This window comes from Cervus elaphus, chromosome 31 (assembly GCF_910594005.1).
Source record: "Cervus elaphus chromosome 31, mCerEla1.1, whole genome shotgun sequence".
NCBI classification, from domain to species: Eukaryota; Metazoa; Chordata; class Mammalia; order Artiodactyla; family Cervidae; genus Cervus; species Cervus elaphus.
Window position 1 is genome coordinate 26589491 of NC_057845.1, and position 25545 is coordinate 26615035.

A 25545-nucleotide genomic window follows, 5' to 3' on the forward strand; every position below is an offset into this window, starting at 1 on the left:
TTGCAGAAGCCAAGTGTGAACAATTTCTAATGAGTGATAAGGTTGCAGTGTCAACTGTGAGGGCCTGACCCACAGATTGCTTGGAGATGCTTAATAGGACTAAAGAAACCTGGGATGCCCAATAAGTGTTCGTTCAATTTGTACAAACATAAGAATTCAAGTGTAGGTCAGAAGGCTAAGGGAAGCAATCCCATTAAAAATTTATAATCTGTTCCTAATATCCAGAACTGATCAGTTTTCAGACCAGATCCACTGAATGAAGCACAGGTTTGGGTTTTTTTGTTTTTTGTTTTTTTTTTTTCCATTTATTTTTATTAGTTGGAGGCTAATTACTTTACAATATTGTAGTGGGTTTTGCCATACATTGACATGAATCAGCCATGGATTTACATGTATTCCCCATCCCGACCCTCCTCCCACCTCCCTCTCCACCCAATCCCTCTGGGTCTTCCCAGTGCACCAGCCCCGAGCACTTGTCTCATGCATCCCACCTGGGCTGGTGATCTGTTTCACCATAGATAATATACATGCTGTTCTTTCGAAACATCCCACCCTCACATTCTCCCACAGAGTTCAAAAGTCTGTTCTGTACTTCTGTGTCTCTTTTTCTGTTTTGCATATAGGGTTATCGTTACCATCTTTCTAAATTCCATATATATGTGTTAGTATGCTGTAATGTTCTTTATCTTTCTGGCTTACTTCACTCTGTATAATGGGCTCCAGTTTCATCCATCTCATCAGAATTGATTCAAATGAATTCTTTTTAATGGCTGAGTAATATTCCATGGTGTATATGTACCACAGCTTCCTTATCCATTCGTCTGCTGATGGACATCTAGGTTGCGAAGCACAGGTTTTGTCCCCAGGAGGAAGGATCCTGTTCAACCCAATATGTGTATGTAGTGATTATTTCCCCAGACTTAGTCCAAAGGGCGTGTAGCTAAATTGGAGTAAGGGATGAACTCATACATTTCGAAGACTGTTGGACATAGAATTTGAATCATTATAGGTTGGGTTTCTTGGAAACAAATTAAGATGGAATTTAATGTGTAGGATTTTTGAGACTACTAAGAATTTAAAACTGTGAAAACGAGAGACAAGAAACAAAAGTGTCAGAAGTTGAAGTTGAGTGTTATGATGGCAGCAGAGTTGGTCAACTCTACAAAGTCTACAGAAAGTTAGGGAGATAGAATGCCCCTTCAGAGTTGTCTTAAATTGACCTATTATGGTAGAGTCTTCATCTTCTCTCACTTGATGAGTCCCTGGAAATGGACTGCCCAGAGAAAGGACATGACTTTTGGTAAAGTGACTTTCTGCAGCTAAGGCTGTTCCTGAAGAGATGCCCAACAGCTGGGACATCAAGTCCCTTATCGAAGGGAATATGGATGGCATTTCACCACATCCACCATGAAGTGAACTTTGATGCCTGATCATGATTCCCCCAGTCCTTCCCCAAAGGGTCCTAAGCCATTTATTCAGATAACTTCACACCAGGGTAAAGGGACTACTGAGTCATTATTAGATATTGAGGATATCAGTTTGCTCTGATGGTGATGTCTGGGGACTTGAAGGATTGCAGCAGCATCACTGACCCTATGGTAGAGTAGATGCATACCTATATGCATCTAAATAAAACATTATTGAGTCTAAACCAGACCCAACTCACAGTAGTTCTACTAGTTCTACAGACCCAAGGTTCAATTTCCAAGATGAAAATGTAAAATTGGAATGAACTTACTTACAGATGAGCAGAACCCCAAACACTGGCCCCTTGACCTCTGTGGTAAGAATCATCACAGTGAGAAAAGTCAAGTGAAAGTCTCTATCACAACCCACCCCACCTCTGGCCAAGAGAGTATATCAAAGACAATACTGCATCCTACAGGGAATAATAGAGATTGCTGTTATCTGTTAAGATCTGAATAATGCAGGGATGGTAGTTTTTGAATATATATCTATTTAATTTACTATCTTGAACTTTATAAAAGCCAAAGAGATACAAAAGAATGATAGTGGGTTACCATAAACTCAACCAATAGGAAACCCAAATAAACCTGCTATACCTAATGTGATATTTTTGATGCAATAGCTTAACAAGTTCTCTAATACATGGTAGATGGTCACTGATCTGGTAAATGCATCTTGTTCTATTCCTCTCAAAAAGCAGAATAAACAGTATGTGTTCACTTAGGACAAAAAAGAGTATGTGTACATTTACCATCTTTCCCCATGGTTATATGATCTTAACCTCTATTAAAATATAGTTGGAAGGGACCTGGAAAATCTGGATATTCTTCAAAAGTGTGTAATAGTCACATATTATATATGACATATTGATGACATCATGTTATTTGGAGTGGATGAGCAAGAAAGGGCGAGTATACTGGAAATCTTCTTAAAACACAAGTGCTCCAGAGGGTAGTAGATTAAACCCTAAGTCAATTTAGGCACCTACAGAATCAATAAAAATTTTAGGGCTTCAGTCATCAGGGGAATGCTATCAGGGGAAAACATATCTTTCAAAATAAAGGAAATAAAAAAGAATAAGAAGATAAGCCAGAGACTTGGAAAATATTTGCAGAAAACATATTTGGTTGAGCTTTACTATCCAAATACACAAAGAACATGCTAAATTCAGTAATAAGAAAACAAGCACATTAAAAATGACCTCAAGACCTTAACAGAAACCTCACCAAAGAAGATATACAGATGCCAAAGTTATATTAAAAGATACTCCATGAGATACCACTACAAACCTATTAGATGGCCAAAATCCCAAACACTGACAGTGCTAAATACTGACGAGAATGTGGAGTGACAGGAAGTCTCATTCATTGCTGTTGGAAATGCAAAATGATACAGCCACTTTGCAAGACAGTTTGGCAGTTTCTCATAAAACTAAATATATTCTTACCATATGATCTAGCAATCACATTCCTTGGTATTTACACAAAATTTAAGAGTATATGTCCACACACAATGCATGCCTGCACACAGATGTTTATAGCAGCTTTATTCACAACTGCCAAAACTTGTAAGCAACCACAATGATGTTCAATAGGTGAATGGATTAAAAAACTGAGGTAATCCAGATACTAAAATAGCGGCACTAAAAAGAAATGAACAATCAAATAATGAAAAGACAGGAAAGAAACTTAATCACATATTCCTAAGCAAAAGAAGTCCATCTCAAAAGGCTCCATGCTGTATAATTCTAACTATATGGCATTCTGGAAAAAGCAAAACTATGCATACAGTAAAAAGATCAGGGGTTGCCAGGGGTTAGGGAGGAGGATGTGCTGCAGGCCATGGTGTTGCAAAGAGCTGGACTCAACTGAGTGACTGAACTGGACTGAACTGAACTGAACTGAGGGAGGAGGGTGGGATGACTAGGTGGAGCACAGAGAATTCTTCAAGTAGTGAAAATACTTTGCATGATACCATAGTGGTGGACACGTTATAAGTCTATCTAAAATTATAGAATATACAAAACCACGAGTGAAATCTAATGTAAACTATGGAGTAAGATGATAATGATCTGTCAGTGTAGGTGCCTTGGTTGAATCAAATGTATTATTCTAGTGGTGAATGTGGATAACAGGGAAGGCTATGCATGTGTAGGACAAGGGATATGTGGAAAAAATCAGTACCTTCCTCTCAAGGTGGCTAATTCAGAACCTAAAGTGCTCAAAAAGATTCAATTTTAATATTTTAAAGATAATAAGACTTATTTAGACCTGTCTCATGCCAACAGCAGACTGCACCATAACTCTGAGAACATTGGAGACCTCAAGTAAAAATTATTTGTAATTACTATAAATATGTGAATAAAGTTAAAGACTTTTCTTCTCAAAATGTAACTTCCTAGGAAATTAAAAAGCTTACATTCAAATACTTTTTGTATCAAAAGATAGATTCACTTTAATTCAATAGCTTCAAATGACCTAAATCTGTGCTTACTTGAGATATTTTAGAAGTCAGTTCCCAGAACTGTACATTTATGCTTTGAATCCTCCACTATCAGGAATAATCAGTGTTCTGTCTGTTTAATGCCAGGGAGCAACAGTCTATTTGCCAAACAGAAACCTTTGGTGCAAAGCATGAGCTCAGTCCTGTTAAAAAAATAAAATGTGTGTTGGTGTGTATATGTGTACATGTGTGTGTATGTATAGAACAGAGACTTAAAGAATAGGTGCCAAAATACTGACAAAGATTACCAATATCCATAATTATATTTCATACTAAATTTCTATGTATTTCTTTAGTCAGAAAACAACTCATAATAAATGTGATTTTTTTAAGTACAAAAAAGAAATCAATTCACAGAATAAATAAGAAAACCAAAGGATGAGAAATATACTATGTTCATGTATCAGAAGAATCAATATAGTGAAAATGAGTATTACTACCCAAAGCAATCTATAGATTCAATACAATCCCTATCAAGCTACCAACAGTATTTTTCACAGAACTAGGACAAATAATTTCACAATTTGTATGCAAATACAAAAACCTCAAATAGCCAAAGTCTCTTGAGAAAGAAGACCAGAACTGAAGGAATCAACCTGGCCTGACTTCAGACTATACTACAAAGCTGTAGTCATCAAGATAGTATAGCACAGGCACAAAGACAGAAATATAGATCAATGGAACAAAATAGAAAGCCCAGAGATAAATCCACACACCTATGAACATCTTATCTTTGACAAAGGAGGCAAGAATATACAATGGAGAAAAGACAATCTCTTTAACAAGTGGTGCTGAGAAAACTGGTCAACCACTTGTAAAAGAACGAACTAGAACACTTTCTAGTTTCACACACACACACAAAACTCAAAATGGGTTAAAACTCTAAATGTAAGTCCAGAAATTATGAAACTCCTAGAGGAAAACACAGGGAAAGCACTCTCTGACATAAATCACTGCAAGATCCTCTATTACCCACCTCCCAGAGTAATGGATATAAAGGCAAAAATAAACAAATGGGACCTAATGAAACTTAAAAGTTTTGCACAATGAAAGAAACTATAAGCAAGGTGAAAAGACAGCCTTCAGAATGGGAGAAAATAATAGCAAATGAAGCAACTGACAAAGAATTAATCTCAAAAATATACAAGCAGCTCATGTAGCTCAATACCAGAAAAAAAAAAAAAAAAAAGCAACCCAGTCAAAAAATGGGCCAAAGAACTAAAGAGACATTTCTCCAAAGAAGACATACAGATGGCTAACAAACACATGAAAAGATGCTCAACATCACTCATTATCAGAGAAATGCAAATCAAAGCCACAGTGAGGTACCATCTCACACTGATCATAATGGCTACTATCAAAAAGTCTACAAACAATAAATGCTGGACAGGGTGCAGAGAAAAGGGAACTCTCTTACAGTGTTGGTGAGAATGCAAACTAGCACAGCCACCATGGACAACAGTGTGGAGAGTCCTCAAAAAACTGGAAATAGAACTGCTGTATGACCCAGAAATGCCACTGCTGGGCACACACACCGAGGAAACCAGAATTGAAAGAGACACGTGTTCCCCAATGTTCTTTGCAGCACTGTTTACAATAGCCGGGACATGGAAGCAACCTAGATGTACATCGACAGATGAATGGATAGAAAGCTGTGGTACATATACACAATGGAATATTACTCAGCTATCAAAAAGAATGCATTTGAATCAGCTCTAATAAGATGGATGAAAATGGAGCCTATTACAGAGTGAAGTAAGTTAGAAAGAAAAACACCAATACTGTATATTAATGCATATATATGGAATTAAAGAAGATGATAATGATGACCCTATATGTGAGACAACAAAAGAGACACAGATGTAAAGAACAGACTTTTGGACTCTGTGGGAGAAGGCAAGGGTGGGATAATTTGAGAGAATATCACTGAAACATGTATATTACCATACATGAAATAGATCACTAGTCCAAGCTCAATGCATGAAACAGGGCAATCAAAGCCAGTGTACTTGGACAATGCTGATGGATGGGATGGGGAGGGAGGAGGGTGGGAATTCAGGATGGGAGACACATGTACACCCATGGCTGATTCATGTCAATGTATGGCAAAAACCACTACAATATTATAAAGCAATTCGCCTCCAATTAAAATAAATAATTAATTTTAAAAATAATAATACTACTAAAAGAAAACCAAAGTCTTAATACCAGTCTATTCATTTTTTATGTGGATTTGAATCCAGTATTAAAAATGTTGAACTATAGTGTAAACAATATTTAAATATCACTTTCAAAAGTACCATTGTGAGGGTTATAATGGAAAGAGCACAAATATATACCTATTGGATGAATTTTTAAAAATCAAACAACTGTCTTAATCCAAAGTTTTACAGCCTTGGATTTATTGGCATTTTAGACCAGAAAACTCTGTGTTGTGGGGGACTGTCCTATGCATTGCAGTATGTTTAGGAGTTTTCAGCACACTAGATGACAATAACATCCTGCTCCCAGTTCTGATGTGATGGTCAAAATGTCTCTAGACTTTGCCAAATGTTCCCTTGGGCACAAAATCACACACATACACCCCCCTGAAAACTACTACCCTAAACTTACATGAATAAATTTTATGACCTTATGATGATCTAGAAGGGTTGGATGGGGGGGTAGGTGGAAGGCTCAAAAGGAATGGGATATATGTATACACATGGCTGATTCACATTTTTGTAAAGCAGAATCTAACACAACATTGTAAAGTAATTAAATTCCAATAAAAATGAAAAAAACTTTTCTGAATCCATTTTGATAATTTATGTACTCCCTTTTAGAAAATGAACTACAATCTAAAATATTTAAAGAATTTTGAATCTATAGATTCAAAATTCTTTAAATATTTTAGTATATATATGTATATACACATATATACATATTAGAGTATATATATGTATACATATATATATGTATATATATACACACATATACATACATACACATATATACACATATAAGTATATATACACATATACATATATATACACACACATATATATACACATGTATATACTCAATATTATAACTCTAAATAAAAGACTAGAAGAGGATTCATAAACAAATAGTCATTGACTGGATAACTGTGAAATATAAAAATCTCTGTGTGAGATATGCCATTCAGTTCAGTTCAGTCGCTCAGTTGTGTCCGACTCTTTGTGACCCCATGAACTGCAGCATGCCAGGCCTCCCTGTCCATCACCAACTCCCGAAGTTAACCCAAGCTCATGTCCATTGAGTCGGTGATGCCATCCAACGATCTCATCCTCTGTCATCCCCTTCTCCTCCTGCCCACTATCTTTCCCAGCATCAGGGTCTTCTCAAATGAGTCAGCTCTTCGCATAAGGTGGCCAAAGTGTTGGAGTTTCAGCATCAACATCAGTCCTTCCAATGAACACCCAGGACTGATTTCCTTTAGGAGGGACTGGTTGGATCTCCTTGCAGTCTAAGGGACTCTCAAGAGTCTTCTCCATCACCACAGTTCAAAAGCATCAATTCTTCGGCGCTCAGCTTTCTTCATAATCCAACTCTCACATCCATACATGACCACTGGAAAAACCATAACCTTGACTAGACAGATCTTTGTTGGCAAAGTAATGTCTCTGCTTTTTAATATGCTGTCTAGGTTGGTCATAACTTCCTTTCAAGGAGTAAGCATCTTTTAATTTCATGGCTTCAATCACAATCTGCACTGATTTTGGAGCCCAAAAAAATAAAGTCTGACACTGTTTCCCCTGTTTCCCCATCTATTTGACATGAAGTGATGAGACCGGATGCCACGATCTTAGTTTTCTGAATGTTGGTTGAGCTTTAAGCCAACTTTTTCACTATCCTCTTTCACTTTCATCAAAGGCTCTTTAGTTCTTCTTTGCTTTCTGCCATAAGGGTGGTGTCATCTGTATATCTGAGGTTATTGATATTTCTCCCAGCTATCTTGATTCCAGCTTGTGCTTCTTCCAGCCCAGCATTTCTCATGATGTACTCTGCATATAAGTTAAATAAGCAGGGTGACAATATACAGCCTTGACATACTCCTTTTCCTATTTGGAAGCAGTCTATTGTTCCATGTCCAGTTCTAACTGTTGCTTCCTGACCTGCATACAGATTTCTTAGGAGGCAGGTCAGGTGGTCTGGTATTCCCATCTCTTTCAGAATTTTCCACAGTGTATTGTGATCCACACAGTGAAAGGCTTTGGCATGGTCAATAAACCAGAAATAGATGTTTTTCTGGAACTCTCTTGCTTTATCGATGATCCATTGGATGTTGGCAATTTGATCTCTGGTTCCTCTGCCTTTTCTAAAACCAGCTTGAATATCTGGAAGTTCATGGTTCACATACTGCTGAAGCCTGGCTTGGAGAATTTTAAGCATCACTTTACTAGCGTGTGATGTGCCATTATGCACTAACTAATATCTAGCCCTTTCTTCCTGTAGCTAATGAGCATGGACATGAAAGAAACACACTGACTAAAGCTTATGGTTTTCCAACAAAAGATAAAATCCAAGTGGAAAAAAATTAATTCCAAACCCGGTTACATATCAAGCGGTGCTTTAGAAATGCTTAACATTTTTAAACTAAGACTTTAGAAAACAGACAAGAGTGCCTATTTTAAGAAACAAAATTAACCCCAAGAGATCTGGAATCTTATAATTCCATGAAATCTTAAATTTGTACCAATTTCTTTCTTCATGCTTTGAGAAAATGGAAAGCATTTCACAAATTACATAGTGACAAGTCAGATTTTAGTCAGACTCTGTCCTGACATTTCCTTCTCCAACAAATTAACCAATAGCCAGTTCTGTATGATAGCTTAATTGTGCCAATTTCTAGGTTTTGGTTTGATTGTGCCATGGAATTGGCTCACCACTCAGTAGAGAATATACAAAACCCTCCTGACTGAGAATGGTGCTTGACTTGGCTACAAGGTAACTTCTTTTTTTCCCTTACATCCACTGCTTAAGTTAGTTCCATAAATTCTTCTGCACTATTGTCTTCAAGATTACAATATTAGTTTCCAGATCCCCTGCTGTAGACACTGCTCGTTGCCTGCCCAATACTCTTTCCTCCTCTCTTCTACATTCCATGTGCTGTGTGCTAAGTCACTTCAGACATGTCTGACTCTGTGCAACCCTATGGACTGTAGTCTACCAGACTTCCCCGTCCATGGGATTTTCCAGGCAAGAATACTGGAGTGGGTTGCCATGCCCTCCTTTAGGGGGTCTTCCCAACCCAGCTATCAAACCCACGTCTCTTATGTCTCCTGCAGTGGCAAACAGATTCTTCACCACTAACGCCACCTGGGAAGGCCTCTTCTACATTAATGGCCTTTTTTCCTCCCCCCAGAGTGGCAAGAGTCTCACTAAAACATTCCTTTTCCCAGTCTCCCTTGAAGCTAGGATATCTATTGAAAGTGAAAGTGAAGTTGCTCGGTTGTGTCCCACTCTTTGCGACCCCATGGACTGTAGCCTACCAGGCTCCTCCGTCCATGGGATTTTCCAGGCAAGAGTACTGGAGTGGGTTGCCATTTCCTTCTCCAGGGGATCTTCCCAACCCAGGGATCGAACCCAGATCTTCTGCATCGCAGACAGATGCTTTACCATCTGAGCCACCAGGGAAGCCCCGCAGAAGCCTAATCAGTAAGATGTAATTAGATATCTTTTGGGAGGTCATACCATCTTTTTTTCTTTCTAAGAGAAAATCCTTTGGGTTTTTGTTCTTGGCCCTTAACCCTTGTTCCTTTTTCTTGTCCAAAATGTTAGTGCAATACCTACAGCAGTAGCAGACACTTCGTGATCACAAGCATAAAAGAGTAAGGATGACAGAGAAAATACAGAGATTCTGGGTCACTGCAAAATCTTGAACCAGTGTCACCAGTTCTCAACTGTCTACTGCAGATTCTTCATCACATGATTAGAGTCACCCCTGACCTGCCTACACTCTGCATGTTGCCTGATTTACATAGTGCAATCCCTGATTGGTTTACTGTTCATTTCTGCTTTCTTGTTTTGTGACTTAACCCTAGCCCTATTCAGTGGGACATGTAAGTATCTCCTATTCTGGGAACCATCATTACTGTACACCATTTCCGTACAGTGCACCTCTTCCTCCACATGGCAGCAGCCAGCACTGGTTGTTTTACACATGTTGGATCCATTACCTTCAAGCACTTGATCCTGGCCCAGCTTCCCCAGTAGTTACCCCACACAAATGGTCAGAGTCAGGTTTCCCACCTGAAGTCAATTCTACCTAAGTTATATCCAACTTGTCTGGAAACATGTCAGCCCCCAAGTCACTTGGTCCTCCTTATTACTTTACTTGAGAATTCTTGTTTCATAAATAAACTTTTAATCTTTGTTCTAGCTGTAAAATAGGTCTTAAATGGGGGGTAATTTTGACCCCAGGAAAATATTACACAATGTCTAGTGATATTTTTTGCTGCCACAGGGTTGGGTTGGGGGAGTTACCACTACATTTAGTGGGCAGAGGCAAGAGATGTTGCTAAATATCCTTGAATGCACAAGAACAGCTTCCCACAACAAAGAACCACCCAATACATAAGATCAATAGTACTGAGGCTGAGGTAGTCTGCCCTAGGGCAGATGATTTTTACCTTAGCTGCAAGTTAAATGAAATGGAGAATTTTAAAATAGTCTCTCTACACCAGGGCTCAGCCCCAAGGGATTACAATGTAACAGTTCTGGAATGGAGCTCACACTATTTGAAAGTTTTCCAACTGACAGCCAACATTGAAAACCACTGAGGCAAGTGTAATCCTTGAGTCAGGTGTACTGGCTGGTAGAGAGTTGGCTGGGGATGGTGAAGATAGTGTCTAAGTCGAAAGCAAGGAAGGAAACACAGAAAGTGGGCAAAGAATGAGAGCCATAAGAGGGTTTTCTATAAGGGGGATTAATCTCAAGATGAAAAGCCAAGAAGGGAAGGAAAGATTACCTAAGAAAGTGCTGTGTGTATCAAGAAAAAAAGTTCAAGGATCTAGTTACAGCATAAATAATTCAAAAGTGTTGGAAATCCTCATTTTAAAACTACTAAAGCATATGTCTGGTTATACATCTATAGTTATAGTTTTATGTTTATACCTACTACTACCTAGTTGTCCTTTTATAACCCTGATTATAAGAACAATGTGTATGGATAAATAACAGAAGCTCTATGCCAGGGTAGAAATTGGACTAAACTCTTATTAAAAATTATTTAATATTGTTGTGGTATACCACATCAACAATTTTATAAAAACTTAAAGCCAAACTAATAAGACTTAGTGTTAAAATTTTGAAAAAAAAATTAACAAAATATATAGGGTATATAGATTACCAGCTTACAGAAACAGCTATCATTTTCTAAAATTATTTATTCATCCATTCATAGTGATAGTGTAACCTGATGGCTTAATGGTACTGAGCAGGAGTCAAAATGTCTTTTCCACTTTCATTTTAACATCCTGACTTCAAACAACCCTGCCATAAATACCTCACAATCCAAAATGGGTATAATGTTTCTATTAGCTTAAAACCACCAGCTTATTTTCATCTCACACACACACAAAAAGCAGAGTTTAATGTCACATTATTCCAGTGTAACAGAGTATTGCATGTACTTTGAGTATAAGAATTTTACCAATGAATCCACACTCTGAATCTCTGTGCTCAGGGATTTTTCTTTCAAATTCACATTAACCTAGTTCAGTTAAATGTGGTGATTGCTTCTGCAAATTCACAGGAGTGTAGTTAAGTTTGTTATATATGACCAAACCCATCTTCATTTTGCAGTGTCTACAGCTTGTATTACATCTTTGACTTTCATTTAGTTTCATAATTCATTTGAAATACGGTTGTGAAATGAAAATCTGTGCCTGTAATATTCCAATGCTAATTAAGTAATAGCCAGTTTCTTTGCTCAAGGATGTTTTTCACTAAAGATTGATACATAGATCTCTGACAGTAAAATGATTAAGTCTAACACTTCATTTTTTATCCTTATGAGCAATTCATCAACTATCAGTGAAATCTTGTTTGCAGCACTGAAAGTGAGCCACTTGATCAAATACATTGTGTATATTCCAAAATATACAGTAAATGAACTACTGGAATAAGCAATAACAGTATATACACAGTGTTCTTCAGTTGCTTTTCATCCAGCCCAATGGTTTTTCAGTAACATTTTACCAAAATCTACAGTAAGAAATTCAATTTCCCTTGCAACCCAGGATATATAAGTGAAGCAAATTTTCCCATGAAACATATCTATAATGCATGAAAGGTGCTGTAGTATTTTCCATTCTGTAGATATAAATTTTTAAAAGTCCCTGCCACTAATTAGTGAATTTCAACCTGTAGTTGGAAAAACACTAAATAGGATCACATAAAAGAAACTTACAGAACACGAAGGAAAATTTTGAAAACAGACAAAAAAAAGAACAATGAACCATGGAAATTGAGATTACTAACATTGAACAATATAATGAATATTTCAACATTTTCTTAAAGACTCAACATTATGTGATATACTTTTAAGTATAATATAGTTATGTTTCAGGATGATGTACTATGCCATAGAGTGGTGTACTATGCCAAATAAGACATTGTATCCTGTTGTTAACATTTTCTAAATTATTCTGTTTAATTTTCTAGTTTATTTGACACTAGTGATTGCCAACAAAGGTCCATCTAGTCAAGGCTATGGTTTTTCCAGTGGTTATGTATGGATGTGAGAGTTGGACTGTGAAGAAAGCTGAGCGCCAAAAAATTGATGCTTTTGAACTGTGGTGTTGGAGAAGACTCTTGAGAGTCCCTTGGACTGCAAGGAGATCCAACCAGTCCATCCTGAAGGAGATCAATCCTGGGTGTTCATTGGAAGGACTGATGCTGAAGCTGAAACTCCAATACTTTGGCCACTTCATGCAAAGAGTTGACTCATTGGAAAAGACCCTGATGCTGGGAGGGATTGGGGGCAGGAGGAGAAGGGGACGACAGAGGATGAGATAGCTGGATGGCATCACCAACTCTATGGACATGAGTTTGAGTAAACTCCAGGAATTGGTGATGGACAGGGAGACCTGGCATGCTGCGATTCATGGGGTCGCAAAGAGTTAGACACAACTGAGCGACTGAACTGAAATGAACTGAACTGAGTGATAAAAAATCCACCTGCCAATGTGGGAGATGCAGGTTTCACCCTTGGTTGGAGAAGATGCCCTGGAGTAGGAAATAGCAACTCACTTCAGTATTCTTGCCTGGAAAATTGCATGGACAGAGGAGCCTGGCAGACTACAGTCCATAGGGCCGCAAAGAGTTGGACATGACTGAGCAACTAAGCATACACACACCAACACTTATTTACTCTTAATTATCTAGATGAAAACTCCAAAACTGAAAAATTGAGACTTTCCTTTTCATTCTGATATTCTATCTTTACAACTAACTGTGGTTCATAAAGGACTTAAAAAAGCAGTTATAACAAAGTTCATGAAGAAATATCTAAGTAGCAAAATAGATACATCCTCAGTGTTAATTAAGAATATTCCAACTCACAAAATATATGCCCAAAGAATGAACTATATTTGACAACAAAAAATAATTAGCATACACAAATGTGAGAGGAAATCTTATTTGTTTGTCTTATTGATAAAGGTATTTGTCAAATAACTAAATTTCATTTCATGTAACTGATAGCCTATCATGAATATTTTAATTAAATATGAAACATTCACCTATTCCAGAGAAAATGTTCAATAAATAAGTTAGCATTGTTATTAAAATTAAATAGTATTAAGATTCTTGTGAGAATTTTCTTTCATTAGATGTACATATATAATTAACAGCATAACTATTTCCAAAAGAAACTAATTATACAAACAGCTTAAAACTATGCCTATAATTTTCTCTTATTTTAATTCTTACAATATCAAATGTTCTATACATATACATGAAATTATATGAAAAAGATTCCTTAAGAGAGTTCAGAGCAAAAGAATATGCAATTTTTATCAGCAGCTTCTTAACATTCATCTTAATTTAGATCAATCTTTTGAAAGCAAACTACTGTCTTATCCTCTACTTATGAGTCTTTTTTACTAGGTAGAGTCTCTATGGTTTTAAACCTTCATATCTTTCTATGGATTTGTTTTCATTTCTTCATACATCTTCATTTCACATTAGGCTTTCTCTCCAGAGTAATATCAGATTATCCAGATAAAAAGTTATGAAAATTTAAATTATGCTTTAAGAACCATTCTCTTTAATTACTGATATATAAAATTCAAGATACTATTTGATAAGTCATGTTTTCTTTTTCTATTATAAACCTCTTGAGCTATTTTTAAATAAAAATTTTTTCAGAAGTCAAAATTTATGCCTCAAACCTTGTGGAAGTTTTAGAGCTGGATCACATTCAAATAATGGTGATGGTGACTTGTGTAGGAAAAATAGAGCCATTGATGATGTCATTGATCAGTCGCTAAGTTGTGTCTGACTCTTTCTGATCCCAAGGACTGCAACATACCAGGCTTCCCTGTGCTTCACCCTAGATACATTTTATCATTCTCATACTGACATTTAGGATATGTTTCCTTTAGCTGGGAATTTAGAGTAAGATTAAGAATTTGAAGGTACACTAATTTCTTAACAGAGAATATATATTTTAAGCTGTATTTAAGAAAAAGAAAAACTAAGAGTATCCAATTTCAATACCACTTACTTGGCACAGCAATGAAAATGTCAAATATGTGAAATTCCAGGAAAGACGTCACTATTCTCAGATAATATACCTACATTTACTTTAAAAACCTTGCATAGTTTCAAATATATGCATATATACATGAGTGTATGTACAAATATGCATGTTTATACATCCTAGCCTTTATTTGTTTTTGAAAGACTTATTGCCTTTCAGTTAATAAGTTTCAGGTGTTTTCATATTTCAAAATATATATGTAATTATGTTAAGGTAAAAACTGACAAGCAAGGTGTGAGTTCCACCAGGCCCTGAAAGTAATGACTGTTGGCCTTTGTATAACCTTCTACTCTCAACACTTCCACAAACTCAAACACACCGAGTCAACCTCTGTCATCACTTACTCACTCACAACTCTGAAGCTGATCTGGGCCCTGAGCGGCACAAACTGAGATTCCCCAGGGAGTCAATTAGAATTACACAGCAACTGCGCAGGACAACATCTGGACATGGAATTATAGCCAAGAGTGTGGCTGCCGACTTTGTCTTAGCATGTCCATATTGCTCTCATGACTTCTGACAAAGCGTGAGGTAAGATGTTCAAGCAATTAAAGACTGTTTGGAGCTGGCATTTAATATTGACATCGGAGGTATGCTTCAGCATTTGAAAAACAGAGATACTATTTATAACTTTACCATAAATTGAATTTGATGACTTTCCCACTATGGCAATTTCATATGAACAAAGCAATATCAAAATTTAAATGAAAACTACTGAGTAGCATCAGGGAAAAAAACAAAACAAAACAACTCCGTGTAGAGTCACAGAAATTCACTAGTCCAGCAGACACCAACCGATGTTAAATGAAATCATTTACGGCCAACTCAGTTTAGTTTTACATAAAACTAGGATTACTTTGTCTAAAATCAGTTTAAAATTTGGCATATAACTTTAGTAATTTAATGATATTTAATAAAATTATCTGTGATTGAAAGACTGCAAGTTTTTTATTTAATTTATTTATTTTCAATTGAAAGATGATTGCCTTACATATTGCCTTGGTTTCTGCCATACATATACAACATGAATCAGCTATAGGTATACATATGTGAAAGACTACAACTTTTAATTGAATAGATAATTGAATTTTATATATATATATGTATATATATCCTCAACTTTGTTTCAAATCCAGTTTTCAGAAATGGTGATCAAAATTTGTACAATCAAATACTAATTTTTCTTTATATAGATGTCCCCTTTTTGATAGTAACTTTCCTCATGATCCTTTTTAAAATTTCATTACCTCTTTCCACAACACCTGAAATCACCTGCCTCCACATATTTTTATCACAACTACCACTACCAAACATTCTACATATTTTCAGTTGTATTTGGTCTATCTTCTACTAGAACACAGCCTTGAATCTTTTTGGTCTTCTGTTCATTGGTATATCCTCAATGCCTAGAACTGGGTCAACACATGAAAAGTGAATGAATATTTGTGAATGAATAAACAAAAAATCACTTTCTATCGACAAGGGATTTTACCTAATATCTGGCATGTCTGATTTTGGATGAGGGAAAACTGATAATAACAGCTTAACTCAATAAATCTTTCACTAGTTAACATGAAGTAAGTACATCCTACCCAATCTCTTCTAATGACTGCAGCTATGATATCTGGAGAGAATGCCTGAAGCCACCATTTGAGGAGTCTGGGAAGGAAATAATAGCCAGAAATTGCAGTAGAAAAGAGTTAAAGGGCCACAAATCCAGTAGTGAATTTACCTTTTTCCCCTTTTAGTATCTGGAGGCTTGTACTCAAGGCAAAAGCCCAGAAGTAGGCTTTGGCACAGAGAGAGTCCTAGGATAAGACCTCCAGTTCCAGTTTGATGCACAGAAAATAAATGTTATTTTCCAGTGCACATGAAACTTTCATCATAATAGATCATATCCTAGGACATTAAAAAATCTTAACATATTTAAAAGAATTCATATCATGAAAAGTATGTTTTTAAACTATAATAAAATTAAACTTAAAACCAATAACAAAAGATACAGAAGATTTACAGAAACTAAAAAGCATATATACATTTAAATGCCTCAAGATAAAAGAGGAAACCTCAAAAAATATTGTGAACTGCAAAAAAAAAATGAAATGCAAAACATAAAAATTTGTAGCATGTAGCTATAACTGTTTCCCTGTTAAACTACTAAACAGGGAAACACTGTTTTAAAAGTCAAGTGTTCTACTGCAGAAGAAGAAATATTTCAAATGAATAACCAAAGCTTTAACTGTAAGATACTAGAAAAAGAAGAGGAAACTAAGCCCAGAGCAAGCAGAAGAAATAAAAGAGACAGAACAGAGATAAATGAAGTGGGTGCCTGTATGATTTCATTTATAAAACATGCTCAAAAGACGAAACCATAATGATGGTGAATGGAGCATAGGTAGCCTGGGGTTAGGGATGGGGAAAATATAACTACAAAGGGATAGTACGGGGAGTTTGGGTGGATGATGGAACTTTCTGTATACAAACTAAGGTGGTGGTTATGCAAATTTGTACATGTATTAAATTTCACATAACTGCACACTAAAAATGCCAGTTTTACTGCATGTTGATTAAAAAAATAATTTTAAAGCAATATTACTTTAAAACGCATTATTTATTCTGTTTAAGAGGGGATATAAGAATTTTATAAATGTAAAGTATAATATTAATTCTGAATTCAAACATTAGCTTTTAGATTACTGACTTTAGAACCTTTCTGTAATCTCCTCTAAGTTTTGTGTCCCTTATTCTAAAGGCAAGGACATTACCACTTCCATAAAGGGCTGTAATGTGCAATACTCATCTGAATGGTACCTGGTTGAATGGAGACTCACCCCCTCTACTACTCAAGAAATCTTTCCAAAGTATCTGAAGACCTTTCATACATAAATCACATTCAAGAAAAAAACGTCTCTAAATTTATTTTAGAGAATACTCTGCTGTAATATTTTAAAAGAAAGTTAAAATAAGCATGTTTCACCAAATGGCTACCAATAATTTTAAGAGAAAACTGCCCAGTTTGAAATTTATATAGTCACAGGTGTGGTATAGGTCAATAAAATATGCTCCTTCTCTAGAAAGAACTGTAATCAATAATTAATAGTTTCATCCAAGGTTTTTTCCCTATTCTTTTTGTTGTTGTTGCCTTGCCCTGAGAAATCATTCTGAAACACAATTATGTATTATAAACATGTGTTTAGAATTGGGAAGATTTACTATTAATATATCAATAAACTGCTTGATGGTTTCTCTTTCTCAATAGTTTCAAAATGTGGACAAATGAATATTTTTCACTCAGTATCATAAGATTTCTTCCCTTGACTCTTCAAAGTTCTCTGTCCTCAATCTTTTAAAATCATGAATAGATGTCTCCTTTAATCTTGAGCAAAGGCAAATAGTTATTTCAGCTGTCTCTCAATAAACCTTCTGAATTAACATGTGACTTATAAAGTTGAAAATTATGCTAAACAATTCAATAAACTTCACTGGTGAGCATGAGAGTTAAATTGTCAACTTATTGTAAATATGGACTGGAAAATTATTTTAAACTGCTATTTTTGCTCACACTGGAATTGAATTTAATGCATGTCTCACTGTAGTCTGTAAAGTCAGCACACAAAACAAGCTGGTGAAATTACACTTTCAAATTTTACATCCTCTAATAAATCATTCAGTACCAAACTTTATTTACAATTATGGATTTATACAGATGAATTTTTAAAGCATTCTACCAGAAAATGGAAACCAAAAGATTGGCTCAAATAAAAACTAAATCAAAATAATTACCTCCTGAAATACTTCTTTACATATGTGTATTATATTTTCCAAGGACATTATAAACTGTACCTGGCAGACCAGGAGAAATCATAAAATCAAAATAGAAATCTCAATTATAACATTGAATACTTTTGTGTCATAAGGAGAGATAAATTGTACTTAAACTGGGAATTTAATTAAGTTACATGAGTAAAATTTTAGAAGTAGTGCAGGCCTTTTATCATGATCTTTTATCTTAATAATGTTACCATGGACCAAATTCTCTCTGCCTTTCCACATTACTTTTCATACTGTTGCCTTATCCTTAGGCTCATAAGAGGCTTCTTCTCAAAAGTTCTAGAACACTCTCTCTGATTGGACTCAAAATGGCTATGAAAATCATATTTCATATTCTCAAACCATACAATTCTATCCTATGGAAGAAAAAAATCTCTTCTAGTAACTTCTTTGCAAAAAAAGTATAAATTTTCTTTTTCCCCAAATTCTTCTTGCTTCTAATTGCCCAGATTGTGTCACAGGCCTATTTATGAGGGTTGGCATGGGGAAACAAAGGAGTCACAGCCTGTCTTCCAAGGAGCAAGCATCTTTTAATTTCATGGCTGCAGTCACCATCCACAGTGATTTTGGAGTCCAAGAAAATAAAGTCTGTCACTGTTTCCCCGTCTATTTGCCATGAAGTGATGGGCTTTATTATCTTGGTCTCACTGCAGATGGTGAATCCAGCCATGAAACTAAAAGATGCTTGCTCCTTGGGAGAAAAGCTATGACAAACCCAAACATCATAGTAAAAAGCAGAGACATTACTTTGCCAACAAAGGTCCATCTAGTCAGCTCAGTTCAGTTCAGTTGCTCAGTCGTGTCCAGCTCTTTGCAAACCCATGAACTGTAGCAAGCCAGGCCTCCCTGTCCATCACCAGTTCCTGGAGTTTACCAAAACTCATGTCCATCGAGTCAGTGATGCCAGCCAACCATCTCATCCTCTGTCATCCCCTTCTCTTCCTGCCTTCAGTCTTTCCCAACATCAGGGTCTTTTCAGATGAGTCAACTCTTTGCATCAGGTGGCCAAAATATTGGAGTTTCAGCTTCAACATCAGTCCTTCCAATGAACACCCAGGACTGATTTCCTTTAGGGGGCACTGGTTGGATCTCCTTGCAGTCCAAGGGACTCTCAAGAGTCTTCTCCAACACCACAGTTCAAAAGCACCAATTCTTCTGTGCTCAGCTTTCTTTACAGTCCAACTCTCACATCCATACATGACTACTGGAAAAACCATAACCTTGACTAGATGGACCTTTGTTGACAAAGTAATGTCTCTGATTTTTAATATGCTGTCTGGGTTGGTCATAACTTTCCTTCCAAGGAGTAAGCATCTTTTAATTTCATGGCTGCAATCACCATCTGCAGTGATTTTGGAGTCCAAAAAAATAAAGTCAGCCACTATTTCTACTGTTTCGCCATCTATTTGCCATGAAGTGTTGGGACCAGATGCCATGATCTTAGTTTTCTGAATGTTGAGCTTTAAGCCAACTTTTTCACTCTCCTCTTTCACTTTCATCAAGAGGAACTTAGTTCTTCTTCACTTTCTGCCATAAGGGTGGTGTCATCTGCATATCTGAGGTTATTGATATTTCTCCTGGCAATCTTTATTCCAGCTTGTGCTTCATCTATCTAGTTCCATGCCCTATTCTAGTTGCTGCTTGTTGACCTGCATACAGATATCTCAGGAGGCAGGTGAGGTGGTCTGTTGTTCCAAACCGTTGAAGAATTTTCCAGTTTGTTGTGATCCACACAATCAAAGGCTTTGGCATAGTCAAAAAAGCAGAAGTAGATATTTTTCTGTAATTCTCTTGCTTTTCTATGATCCAACAGATGTTGGCAATTTGATCTCTGGTTCCTCTGCCTTTTCTAAATCCAGCTTTACATCTGGAAGTTCTTAGTTCACATACTGTTGAAGCCTACTTGGAGAATTTTGAGCATTACTTTGCTAGCATGTGAGATGAGTGCAATTGTGCAGTAGTTTGAACATTCTTTGGCATTGCATTTCTTTGGGATTGGAAAGAAAACTAACCTTTTCCAGTTCTGTGTCACTGCTGAGTTTTCCAAATCACTGGCATATTGAGTGCAGCACTTTCCCAGCATCATCTTTTAGGATTTGAAATAGCTCAACTGGAATTCCATCACCTCCACTAGCTTTGTTCATAGTGATGCTTCCTAAGGTCTACTTGACTGCATTCCAGGATGTCTGGTTCTAGGTGAGTAATCACACCATCGTGGTTATCTGGATCATTAAGACCATTTTTGTATAGCTCTTCTGTGTATTCTGTGATATATATGATATATATATATATATCATATATTTTTATATATAACAGAAAATACATACATATATATTAAAGCATGTGGATCACTTCTATATGAAAGTGTTGCTTGACCTATTCATAAACCAATCTGATTCCTCTTTCCCTACAGATGTTAGGACAATCACTTTTATCCATAGTTCTTATAGAGGAATTTCCAAAAGGGACATTCTTTTGAATAGACTCTTTCTTAGAAGGAGTAATTATTGTTGCTATAACAACTTAAACTCAGAAAATAAAATTTTTATGTCTACGCAAGACTTTGAATTTGGAAACAAGAAACATTTTCCACCTTTGTCTCATTAGTTGACAATATGTTCAGGAGGCCAAAATAATAAAACCTTTGTCCAAACCCTTATTTGCAAAACTACAATTTTTAAGGTCAGGAAAAGGTTATAATGTTTCTGGATGGAATAAAAAGGTTTATCAAAATGTGTTATAATTTATCCAATTATATTTTCATCCATGAAATAAAATACAGCCATTAACAAAAAAGGGTAAATTTTTAAGTGCTCATATATAAATATCTACAGGCTGTATTCCTAAGTGGGAAAAGCAAACTAAAGAACAGTACATATAAAACTATTATAGTTCTCATTTTAAAGAGAGAGAAAGGAGAAAGAGAATTTTACCTCTGCTACGTATATGAATTTCCTGGATGACTGGGTATAAGGCCAGAAAGCAGGCAGGAGCCAATTATACAAGGCTCTGTGGCATTAATGAGAAGTTTAGAGTTTACATTAAGAGAAAAATGAGCCACAAGAGGGTTTTAAGAGGAGGTCAAAACAGTTTGACTTGAAATCTTAAAGGAAAATTGTATGAACTCCAATTCTGGATAAATTACGAAAACAGGAACTGGATATGGCCTTCCTTTTGAAACAACCGGAAGCGGGGAAAGTGTCAAAATATTTGAATCAACAGTTTTCAAGGCAAAGGAAATTAGGAGTGGAGGACAGTTATCCCTGAGAAACAGGAAACAATCCTGCCTTTCATTGCCCTAGCTTCCCTCATAGCTCAGTTGGTAAAGAATCCACCAGCAATGCAGGAGAACCCGGTTAGATTCTTGGGTCAGGAAGATCTGCTGGAGAAAGGATAGGCTACCCACTGCAATATTCTTAGGCTTCCCTTGTGGCTCAGCTGGTAAAGAATCCACCTGCAATGCGGGAGACCTGCGTTCGATCCCTGGGTTGGGAAGATCCCCTGGAGAAGGGAATGGCTACCCACTCCAGTATTCTGGCCCGGAAAATCCCATGGACTGTACACAGTCCACGCGGTCACAAGGAGTTGGACACGACTGAGCAACTTTCACTTTTCCTACCTCGAGAAATTGCAGACTACAATGAAGGGAGAGGGGAAAGCAGGTAAAGCTGGGTAGCTGCCTCGAGTTGAGGAAACGAAGCTATGTATTTAAGGAGACCAAGGAGGCTAGAGTTTACAGGTCATAGTAATGGTAGAAGAGGACTAGCCACAGAGACAGGGCTTCCCTGGAGGTGTTAGTGGTAAAGAATCCACCTACTAATGCAGGAGACATAAGAGATGTGGGTTCGACCCCTGCGACAGGAAGATCACCTGGAGCGGTGCATGGCAGCCCACTCCCATGGGCATAGGAGTCTGGTAGGCCACCATCCATAGGGTCAGAGTCTGACACAACTAAAGTGATTTAGCATGCATGCATGCACACACAGAGAGAATCCAAGAGACCTGAAGATAGTCTCTCTTGAGTATTCAAGAGAGTATTGATGATTGCATGCATGGGAAGAAACTACTCAATTTTGGGGAAAGAACAATGCAAACACATTGGAGGGAAGAGTGACCAGATATCACATAGGGTGAGCAGTAGTGCCTTTTCCCACTATCCAGCTAGAATAATTCATAATTCATGGAGGATTAAGCAGAGTATTCAAGAAGATCTTCGCTTAGAAGTGGAGAGAGATTAGCCCTAGATGGATTCCTCTTCTGCAACTGCCTAGAAAAAATCACAAAAGCAAGACTAGAAAGGAATGAAACTTTTCTAGAAACTTAACCACATTCCAGAACTCAAGAATATTTATAGGAATACAAGAATATCTAGCACTCAACAAAATAAAATTTACAAGCCTGCATCTAACCAAATATTACAAGGCATAAAAGGAAGCAGGAAAACACAACTTGTAATGAGAATAATCAATTAGCTGAAACTTAGCTAGAACTGACACACATGTAAGAATTAGGAAATAGGAAAATTAGAAGTTACTATCATTATTTTTCACATACGCTAAAAGTTAGTAGAGACATGAAAACTCTAAACAGCACATACAAAACTCCAGGAGATGAAAAGTACAAAATCTGACTTAAAAATCCATTGAGTAGAAATAACAACACTATGTGTGCTCATTTAGTCGTGTTCGACTCTTTGTGACCCCGTGAACAAGTAGCCTGCCAGGCTCATCTGTCCATGGGATTTTCCAGCAAGAATAGTAGATAGAGTAGGTGGCCCTTTCCTTCTTCAGAGAGCAACAGTATAAACCAGTTCATTAGATTGATGAGCTTGAATACATAATAATAGGAAAATGAAACACAGAGAGAGAAAAGAGTTTTTAATAAGGGCATCAGCCTCCAGTGAGAGAACTTCAAGCATCCTAATAAACACTTAATTGTAACCAGTGATAGAAAGGAGAGGGGAAGATAGGCAAAATACTTGAAGAAGTAATGAGGAAAATTTGTCCAATTTTGATGAAAACTATACACCCACAGACCGAAACAGCTCAATAAACTCCAAACCCAAGAAAAATGAAAGAAAAATAAAACACAATAAGGCATGCCATAAAATGATAAAAATGAATAACAGATAATCCAATAGGCAGTAAGACAAAAAAAGACATTCACAGAAGAAAAAATATATATACAGTAAATTTCTCATTGATGATAATGTAAACAAGAAGATAGTAGGGCAACCACTTAAAATATTTTTAAAAATCCACCTAGAATTTTAAGCTCAGAAAAAAAAATTTTAAGGAACAAAACAAAAAAATAATTGTAGATGCACAAAAGCAGAAACAATTCATTGCCAGCAGATGAATACTGTAAGAAATGTTAAAGGAAATCCCTCTGACAGAAGGAAAGTGACTCCAGGTAGAAATAGAAATCTACAAAAAAAAAAAGAAACTATAAAATAATAATTATGTGGATAAATATGTATGATTTTTCTTATTATTTAAATATCTTTAAACAATAATTCACTATAAACAATATGTAAGTGATGTAGATATTACAACATATACAGAACAAAATATCTTACACTGAGACAGAGGTTGGGAGGGACGAAATATAAGTACACTGTTAAAAGGTTCTTTTACCATAGGTAACACTTTATATATATATAAATTTATAAAACTACAGATATATATACATCAGTTAATCACTCAGTTGTGTCTGATCTTGGTGACACCTGGTGGACTGTAGCCCACCAGGTTCCTCCATCCATGGGGTTCTCCAGGCAAGAATACCGGAGTGGGTTGCCATTTCGTTCTCCAGGGGATCTTCCCAACCCAGAGACTGAACCCAAGTCTCCCACATTGCAGGGTGTCTTTTTACCAACTGAGCCACCAGGGAAGCCCTTACACACACACACACACACACACACACAGATCACATGAAGGGAAACTCTGAAAAGTTAAATATATACACAAAATATAAACCAAACAAAATAATAGAAATACAGCTGGCATAGAATTACAGGTAATAAGTGAACAAAGAGATAAATTGTAATAAAAAATTCAATCCAAAAGATGTCAGAAAAGGAGGAAAAAATATCTAAAGGAAATGGAGCAAATAAAAAATAAATAGCAAAATGATAAACTTAGAGCTAACAATGTTTAAAAAAATCACACTAAATATGAATAGTCAAAAAACTAGAATACTTTCGGGGACAACAGACAGGTTAACTACCTCAAATGTGGTTCTTTTTGTTGTTCAGTCGCTATCATGTCTGACTCTTTGTGACCCTGTGGACTGCAGCATGCCAGGCTCCGCCATCCTCCACTATTTCCTGGAGGTTGCTTAAATCCATGTCCATTGAGTCAGTGATGTGATCTAACCATATTATCCTCTGACACCCCCTTCTTTTTCCTTCAATCTTTCTGAACATCAGGGTCTTTTCCAATAAATCAACTCTTTGCATGAGGTGGCCAAAGTATTGAAGTTTCAGCTTCAGCATCAGTCCTTCCAATAAATACTCAGCACTGATTTCCTTTGGGATTGACTATTTTGATCTCCTTGCTGTCCAAGGGACTCTCAAGAGTATTCTCCAGCACTAAAATTCAAAAGCATCAATTTTTTGGCACTCAGCCTTCTTTATGGTCAACTCTCACATCCATACATGACTACTGGAAAAACCATAGCTTTGACTAGACAGACATTTGTCGGCAAAGTAATGTCTCTTAATGTTGAGTTTTAAGTCAGTTTTTTCACTCTCTTCTTTCACCCTCATCAAGAGGCTCCTTAGTTCCTCTTCACTTTCTGCCATTAGAGTGGTATCATCTGTATATCTGTTGATATTTCTCCTGGAAATCTTGTAATTCATCTATCCTGGCATTTCCCATGATGTACTATGCATATAAGTTATATAAGCAGGGTGACAGTATGCAATCTTGTCATACTTCTATCCCAATTTT